The sequence below is a fragment of the Malurus melanocephalus genome, unplaced genomic scaffold (assembly GCF_030028575.1).
Source record: "Malurus melanocephalus ecotype Western Australia unplaced genomic scaffold, MMel_1.1 scaffold_1446, whole genome shotgun sequence".
NCBI classification, from domain to species: domain Eukaryota; kingdom Metazoa; phylum Chordata; class Aves; order Passeriformes; family Maluridae; genus Malurus; species Malurus melanocephalus.
Window position 1 is genome coordinate 3101 of NW_026624678.1, and position 9244 is coordinate 12344.

The following is a 9244-nucleotide window of genomic DNA, read 5'->3' on the forward strand; positions in this document are numbered from 1 at the left end:
CACCGCCCCCCCACCGCCCGCCATCCCCCGTGGCCGGCGCAGGGCGAGGCCGGGAGCCCCCGGCTCCTCCACCTGCAAAGCCGGCTRGAGCCCAGCCTGGGCAGTTCCCGGCTGCTGCGCGGGTGGGTTTGGCCGTCCGARGTGTCACCAGGATGCTGGGGGTTGTAGGGGCTCCCTGCCCGCCCCCCGCTGGGTGGTGGGAAACGATGCGGTATCTCGGTGTCCTTTGTGCTGGGAACAATGCGCCTGCAGACCCGCACCTCGCACAGGAGCTGCTGGCGGCCTCTGAGGGGCTCGGGGGGCTGTGGGAGCTCGGGGGGCGCGGGCCTCGGGGGGCGCGGGCCGGGCGAAGCCGAGCCCCGCGGGAGCGGGTGACACCCCCCTTGTCATCCTCGTCTTTGTGAGCGCCGTGCCCGGGCCGGTGCGTGCGGTCCGCGGCGGCGGGGCTCTGCCGCTCCCTGCCCCGCCACGAGCAAGGAGTCCCCGGGGAAGGAGGGGATCTGAATCCCACCGAGMGGCACCGCGGGACCCTGCCCGCCTCGGGACACTGTCGCGGCCGGAGCCGCCTTCAGATGGGGGAAGGGACCGGCCGGCCGCCGCTCACCCCCTGCCYGTGCCGGGACAATCGCATCTGCCGGGCCCGGGGTGTGGGAACGGATCGGGCCCGTGGGATACCGGCCCCGCAGCCCCTCCCGCCCGACCGGACACGCCGTGCCCGCCCCCGCTCTGTCCCCTGTCCCCCCGGCCGCACGGGCAGGGCGTGTGCCGGCGGCTGCGGGCACCGCGCTGGGGCTCGGAGGGCACTGCCCGCGCCCTGCCCGGTCGGAGCGGGAGCACAAAAGATGCTGCTGGTGCAGCGGCAGTGATGGAGGGAGAGCGGGTGGGTGTGGGGCTGTGTGTGCGTGTGCACGCGGATGTGCAGGGCTGTGTGCGTGTGCACGCGTGTGTGTGCACCCCGACACCTTCTAGCTGCCCCTGTCCCTSCAGCCTGCCCGCCCTGCGRGCAGCCCGAGGGGTTCTTTTTGCCGTTCTCTCGAGAGGCCGAGGGTCGAGGCCAGGCTTTGGCCGTGCAGGATGGGGGAGCTGCAGGAGTGACGGCAGCCCCTGCTGCGGCTGCTGCTGGGGTGGCTGCACAGGGGCAGGGAGGGCTGTGCCAAGACACAGTGTCCGTGCCAGGACACTGACCCGGGAGCCGAGTTAATGCCGCCGCTGGGGGTGGAGATTTCCTCCTGGTCAGACTCTTTCCGTCTCCRTCCTGCATTTCTCTCTCGATGATGCCTTCTAACATCATCCTGGAGATGGGGTGGATGCCCCGCGGGATGGCGGCTGTGGAGCCGTTTCTGCTGAGCTTTCCCAGTCCCTCGGGTCCYTTCCAGCAGTGGCATCCTGGGCTGGGTGGTGCTCGGGTAGGGGATGCAGCCGGGAGRTGACTGGGGTGGGTATGCAGCATTGCGGTGGGGCTGGGGTGCCCACGGCGAGGAACCAGGGAGGGGGGAGAGCTCCAAACCTGTTCYACCCCTCTTCCACCCTTTCTGTGAGGGAGTGAGCCAACATCGCCCTCGGTGCAGCTGGTGGGAGCCGGGCAGGTGGGGGGTGTGGTGGTGGAGGTGAGTCGGGAGGACAAAGGAGCGGGGCTGGGAGCGAGGAGCTGCGAGACAAAGCCGGCAGGTCGCGGTGCCATGCGGGAAGGTGGCTCTGATGCTGAGCTGGGTGTGCAAGGGCTGAGCTGCTCTCCCTGCACACCACACACCTTTTTCGCCCCGTGAGGCTGGGGTTGGGTCCCCTCCTGTCCTGGGCTTGGAGCAGAGCGAGGTTTTCCTTTGTCAGTGCTGGTGACACCCTGCTGGTGGAGCAGCCAGGCTGCAGGATTCTGTAAAACCCTTGGAAGTAAACCTGCCACAGATCCCACCTCTCTCAGCCATCAGAGCATGGAGACGATTGAGTGTTTCTGGGATGCAGCAGGACACGGATCAAAGCTCCCCTTTTGTTCCTTGATAATAACATGAATGGGCCAACTGTGCTGTTTCTTTGGGGTCTCTGTCTGTGCTGCTGGTGGGAGGGAGGCGGCACCTGGGGAAGGGCCAAGGACACCGGGAAGTGATGGTGGTGTTGGTGGAATGCACTGTTGTCTGCTGGGGTCAAACAGCTGGGAATGTCAAGAGGTGCCACAGCCATCAGGACTCATCTGTGATCCCACTGAGCCCTTAGGGCKGGAGGAGCAGGGATAGCTGAACAGAGATCGGGGTCTGTGCACCCCAGTTTTTGCTGGTTGTCTTGGTCTGGCAGGAGGAGGCAGGAGCGATGCTCTGGTGTTTCACTGTCAGCCTCACGGGCTCCCCTCTTCCCCTCGAGACCCCAATCTGCCCCGTTTGCTTTGGGGTCCAGAGAACCCGTCTGTGCTGAGCTGTGACTGCGTTGTGGGGACGTTATTACGGCTTTCCACGTGCCGGCAGGGAAATGGCTGATACCTGYGGCAGCGCTGCTGTCAGCAGAAGGAAATGCAGGCCCAGCAGCTCCTCCTGGCCCAGGGGCTGAGCTGTGCYTGTACCTTGTACCTGCAGCTCAGACCTGCACCGTCTGCAAGGGCAGGGCTGGATCCTCCCTGCCAGCAGGGTCCTTTRMTCGCCCCTTAGCCCCRAGTGTGCCCCGTGGCTCCCGGGGCRGGGAGGAGCGGGCAGGGCTGAGCTGCCTCTGCCAGGCTGTGCCCGCATGCCCTGCRCCAGCCGAGCGGTCTGGGCAGGAAGCTGCCTCCTGCCCGGTGGTGCTGAGCAGGGCAGCCGGGGGGCCACCCCTCCTTCGGCTGCAGCCGCTGCTTCCTTCTCGAGGTGACCTTCAGACGGGTGGCTGCAGTGCAGCTCCTCGCTCCTGCCTGCTGTCGGGGGCACAGCCTGGATCGGAGGCTTCTGGCAGGGATTTGGGGTGGTGCCTTGAGGCTCTGCAGYCCCTCTCCCYGAGCCCCCCAGCTGGTGCTGCCAGCTCCTGCAGTGAGCTGGTGAGAGGGGCTCGCTRTGCTGGGTGCAGGAAGCAGAGCTCAGCACAGTACTTCTGCAGTGTCAGGAAGGGCTGATGGCATCTATTGACCCCAGAAAGCATTAAACTCCTTGGCTGGAGGCCTGAGTGGCCTGGCTGGCTGCACAGCCGCTCCCTGAGGGCACCTCCAAACTGGCCAGCTCACTGAAGAGAGAGTGGCATCCCCTGTGCCAGAGCTGCCCGTGGCACTGAGCAGGCCTGGCCGGCTGCGGAGATGCAGGAAACGGAGCTTGTGAAATTGGGGAAGGAAGTTGAGTCGTATTTCAAGTTTATTTAAACTCTGCAACCTCCAGTGCTCTGCTGCTCTCGCAGGCGCTCCCGCTGCGATGCTCTGTGCTCCTCACCATCAGCCTGCTGCTGGCTCCTGCCTCGGGGAGTGACTCCCCTCGTGTCCCCCCTCCCCTYAGCACCCTTGGGGAGGCTTTGGCTGAGTGACGGAGCTGGCAAAGGTCCGGTGGTGGGATCAGCCGGGCTCCAGCCCTGCCAGCGCCCTGGCATCTCTACTGTCACATGGCAGGGGCTCTCTGCCCTGCTGGGATGCTCTCTGTGAATCCAAAGTCTCTGGAACCAGCTGGGGTCAGTCCCTGAGGAAGTGAAGTTGTAGCCATTCCAAATGGCTCCCAGCTCKTCTGGGATGGATTTGGGTCCAGCTGGAAAGGTGCTGTGAGCCCAGCTCGTGCCAGTGTCCCTGGGGCTGCAGTGGGGATTGGGAGGGTGCAGCCCCGGTTCCTGCTGCCCACCAYCACCCGCTGCTGGGGCTGGGAGCGCCTTTGGAGTGGTTCCGTGGGGGCACTGCCTCCTGCCAGCCTTGCTGCTGCTGGGCTGGCTTTGCTCAGATGTCACAGGGCTGTGCAGGCAGAGACAAAGCAATCAATTCTACCCCAAGGCACGGGATGTGACTGTCTCCTGGAGGGGGAAGGGGAAGGGGAGGAGAAGGGGGGAGGGGAGCAGCCCATCCTGGCGTTGGGCACAGCCCTGGGGTGCTCTGTCTCCCTTCTGCAGGTTCGGGGAGCAGCCCTGATCCCCGGGAGGGGAGGAAAGATCTCAGGAGGCTGAGATCAGCCGGTGTGGACACCCCAGCCCTTTTCTCCACCCTTTGTACCTACTGAGGGCACCTCATCCGTGGCAGCGGGTTGGGGTTATCATCCCCCGCTCCGCTGCCGGGCCGAGCCCGTCCGGATGAGCCGCTGCTGTTCGCTTTCGCTTTGGGGCTCAGAGAGCAGGGACACSGCGGCTCCTCGGGCTGGAGGGAGGGGGCAGGGCTGAGCCCAGGTGTGCGGGCATGGGGGTTCTGTGCCCGGCTGCGATCAGGGCTCCAGCGGCTTTTTGGGCGGAAATGTTGGAGAGAGGACGGAGCCGCTGCGAGGGGGGAGCAGGGCTACACCCCCGGTCCCACCATGTGTGCCACCGGCCACAGCAGAGCGGCTTCAGCGGGGTTTTGGTGCCTGCACGCATCACCCGTGGGCACGGGATTTGCTGAGGACCAGGGAGCCTCAGGAGCTTGGGAGGCCTCCCAAAGATCGGGCGAAGGACGGAGCCAGCTGCTGCCTCAGCAGTGAAATTGGAGGCAGGAGAAAATCGCAGGACATGAAGCCCCAAACAAAGCTGTCAGAAACATGGCTCCTGGCCCCAGGAGAGGGAAGGTGATATCCCCTGCGAGCCCAGTGTGAACCACGGAGCCAGCCCCGGCCGGTGCTGTCCTGCTGTTCYTGCTGGGGGTGGGGGGCTGGCCCCGGTGGTCCCACAGGGCTATTTCCTGCTGGAGGCTGTCAAAACACTCGGTGCCGCTGGTTAAACAGCCGGCAGGTTTGGGATGTGCTGGATTGTGAGGGCAGCTGCCCTGGGATCTGCTGCGGGAGCTCAGTCTGTCGGGGTGACTCTGCACTCCGGTCAGCTGCTRATGGCTGGGTGGAAGGGACAGTGAYCGGCCACCTGCCYGCCACCCCTTCTCTCTCTGGGCACAGCAGGGGCCGGTCCTGTCCTGCCCTGGCATGTGCCAATGTCTCCAGTGGCACTGCCCCACTGTGTGGGTGCCCTGCTGTGCCTTATCCGGCTCAGAACGTGCCCCTCTGCTCTCCCCTATGGGTGCCATACCATCGTCACCCCCATTTCCAAGTGGGGGTTCAGGGCTGAGCCCGAGGTCTCAGGGGTTCCAGTRCAATCCCTCTCCCTGCTCTGCAGCTCCCTGGAGCCCGATGAGGGTGGGGAAGGTTTCTTGTCACAGCTGGCTGTGGTGGAGCCTGGCGCCCAGCTCCCCTGTCCTGTGTCCACCTGCCCCGTGTGGGGCTGCGGACCCTCCCTGCCCACTGCCCATGCTCTGCCAGCAGAGCAAGCACAGCACAGAGCCCCCCTATGCTCCCCAGTCACACCCTGCAAGGCAGCGACTGGAGCAGAACTGGGGCAACACAGAGCTCCTGGGCAGCCTGGGGGCACCCCACAGAGCTGGGGTGCACCCCAATGCCCACTGGGCACAGCTCAAAGGGGGGACATGCCTCCACACCACAGCCACCCCAATATGGCCCAGCCTGCTCCCCTACAGATGAGTGAGATGTCTGGGAGATGTCTCCATCCCTGCTCTGCTCTGCGAGGAGGTGGCTGATGCTGGCAGGGAGCTGAACTCCTGCTCCTCCTGTTCCTCTGCCCTTGCAGCCCTGAGCTCCCTGTAGCAGGGCTGGAGAGCACAGCACAGCCCCTCCTCTTGGGGGAGAGGGTCTCTCCATCCATTATTTCAGGCTGCATCTGCCTGGGGGAGACATTAGGGTCAAACGTTCCCTGTTCCTTGCCCAGGCGGGGCACTGGTTTTGCTCCTGGGGACCTCACAGCATCCCCCACCCTGCTGGCCATTCCATTTGTTTTTAATTATAAATGATAAATAATTGATAATTATTTATCATTTGCATTTTGGGGAGGGGCTGGAGAGGCACTGCTTTTGTGCCACCTGCTCCCGTGTCGCGTGGGTTGGCTCTGGTGTCCCTGGTGGGCTCTGGGGCTGTGGTGTCTCCTGCCAGGGTCGGGTTGTTGTGTCCCCAGTGGCAATCAGAGTGCACTGGGAGGCTGCCAGCGTGCTGATGGGCACTCCATACTGCTACTGGGGTGGAAATGGGGCRTGGGGACCTTGCAGGGACACCTGGAAAAGGGAGAGATGCTGTGGAYGGGATTCACTGACTTGGGAGCAAACAGAAGCCTCGGTACTGGGGTGCGCAGCTGGCTGGGGAGGTGTTTCTGTCACTGTCCATCAGATCTGCGCCATCCCCGTGCCCCCCAGGACCCGGCTGATGGCCTGTCAGGCCCAGGGGCTGCTGGTGAGCGCTGGTTTCCTTTAATTGCCTGTTAATTGCTGACACTGCTGCTGAGCCAGTGKTTTTGGGACTGTTCCTGCGTGGCTGGAGGGACTGGGGGCCCTGCTGGGGCGTGTGTGCTGCCACACGTGTGTGTCCCACCCTGCCTGGGCTTTGGTGACTCTGTGCCCCTTCACAGGTGCCTGTGCTGGGTTTTTGATTGCAAAGCTCCCAGTGCTGTTCCCGTGGGCAGATCCCGGTGGAGCTGAAGGCACCACCGGTCACTTACGGGGTGAGATCCCAAACTGGGTGGGCTCCTGCTCSCCTCCAGGCTGAGCTGATCCCATGCACCCCGTGGGCCCTGCTGGTCCGTGCCTGCTGCCACGGGCTGGGTGTCCCCGCTCCGGGGTGTCCCCACTCCTGGGTGTCCCCGCTCCTGGGTGTCCTCACTTCTGGGTATCCCCATTCCTGGGTGTTCCCACTCCTGGGTGTCCCTGCTCCTGGGTGTCCCCGCTGCTGGGTATCCCCATTCCTGGTGTCCCCATTCCTGGGTGTGTCCCCATTCCTGGGTGTCCCCACTCCTGGGTATCCCCGTTCCTGGGTGTGTTCCCATTCCTGGGTGTGTTCCCATTCCTGGGTGTGTTCCCATTCCTGGGTGTCCCCATTCCTGGGTGTCCCCACTCCTGGGTGTCTCCGCTCCTGGGTGTCCCCACTCCTGGGTGTGTCCCTATTCCTGGGTGTCCCCACTCCTGGGTATCCCCATTCCTGGGTGTCTCCGCTCCTGGGTGTCCCCGCTCTGGGTGCCCCCACTGCTGGCCCAGCATATCCCTCGTCCCTGCCCCACTGTGGGTTCCTCACGGAGCAGATGGTGCCTTGTGTTCCTGCCAGAGCTAATGAGCAGCACATGGTGCCTGCCAGAGCCTGATTTAAAGGTTTCCCTAAGCCTGGGAAAGTCTGCAGTGGGAGGATTAGGGGGAGCCCAGGGGGCTCRGGGGTCCAAGGCAGCGGGGTTTGCCCTGCAGGGGAACAAGCTGGGCCATGTTGGGGTGGCTTCYTTGGGGGATGGCTGTGGTGTGGAGRCATGTCCCTGCTTTGAGCTGTGCCCAGTGGGCATTGGSGTGCACCCCAGCTCTGTGGGGTGCCCCCAGGCTGCCCAGGAGCTCTGTGTTGCCCCAGTKCTRCTCCAGTCACTGCCTTGCAGGGTRTSACTGGGGCGCATGGGGGGCTCTGTGCTKTGCTTGCTCTGCTGGGAGGTCCCTGGCTGTATCTCTTCATTGGACTGTTTGCTGACCAGACCTGGCAGTCCCCGGGGAGCCTGATTCAATTTTCTCTGATTGCTGAGCCGCTTCCCCGCCGTGGTAATTAAATGCTGAACTTTGTCTTGGTGTGTGTCCAGTACAACCTGTGTGCAAAGAGCCAGCCCTCGGCAGCCAGCCCTTCCCGGGGTCCCTGTGCTGGGGGACAGTGGGGCTGGGGATCCCTTCCCAGGTGAGGGGGTGATTCCCCCATGGGGTCTGGTGAGCCCCATCCATGCTTGCAGTGCTGGCCTGGAGATGTGGGAGAATCTGGAGCAYTTTGCCGTGATCTGATCATACCCTGGGGAGCTGGGTAGGATCACCCTCACCCACTGGGTCTGGGGTGCCTGGGCCATCCCTGACCTGTGAGATGTCCTGGGAAAGCATCAGAGGATGTGGGAGCTGCTCCTCCCGCTGCCCTGGGCTGCCTGGTGGGATTGCAGGGCAGCAGCAAAGCGTGGGGGCCACGCTTGGGGCACAGGAGAGCAAAGGGGGCAGGGAGCAGAGGGACAGCGAGGCTGGCAGGGGAACTGTGGGCTGGATAAGTGCTCCTGCTGCTCTGGTGCTGGGGTGCCTGGAGGGACCCGGGGAGCAGGGATGGGGTCATGGGAGGGGTTGGGATGGGAGTGGGGTGAGCACAGGGGTTGGGATGGGAGTGGGGCAAGCACAGGGGTTGTGGGAATGGGAGTGGGGTGAGCACAGGGGATGCAGGAGCAGAGCTGGGAGCAGAACGGGTGCAGGCAGTGTGGGGAGGGGCAGTGGGGTGAACGCAGATGATGTGGGGAGCGGGGTGTGCAGAGCCAGGAGCAGAACGGGTGCAGGCAGTGCCGGGAGGAGAGGCAGATGCTGTCTGGGCCTGCCCAGCCCACCTGTCCYGACAGGMTCAYRGAGCTGGGCTGTGCTGCTGGGGGGSTCTGCCAGCYCCAGCCTCTGCCAGCCCGGTGCCTGTGGCTGGGTGCGGGGCAGTGGGCAGCCTTGCCCCTCTGCAGACAAGTGGATGGGAGGCTATGAACCTCTGGGTCTGGCACCGACAGGGAAAATCCCATGGAGCTCTTCCACCCACCGCTCTCCAGCTCTCTGGCTCCGCTCCCTGGGAAAGCAGCCCTTCCTGGCTGGGCAGCCTTCTTGGGAGGGAAGAGGAACAGTTCTTTGTAGGGTGTGCAGACAGCTTGCAGAGAGGTCTCGGAGGGACAGGAGCTCTTTGTGACCCCCTCAGTCTGTGAGTGGTTGCCCTGCAGCCCCTGCCAGCAGTGGGAAATGCTGCAGGGGCTGTGTGCTCMGGCTGCCTGGGAGGTGGAGCAGCCCCTGGGTGATTCTGGGTCATCCTGGGTGATGGGTCTGGGTCCCTCTGCTGCCCCTGTGCCCACCCTCTCTTGTGGGCCATGCTTGGTCCTGGTGGGGTGTCCAAGTGAGATGGATGGCTKTCCTGGGCCAGGCGGCTGTGTCTCAGTAGGATGCTGTGGCCTGGCGTGTGCCTGGCTGTGGGAATGGGCACTTGGGTGGGGTGGGGGTGTTGTGGCTGTGGTGCTGTGCTGGAGGCTGTGGCACTGTGCTACCATGGCTCTGGCTCTGTGCTCCATGGCCCTGGCTCTGTGCTCCATGGCTCTGTGCTCCATGGCTCTGGCTCTGTGCTCCATGGCT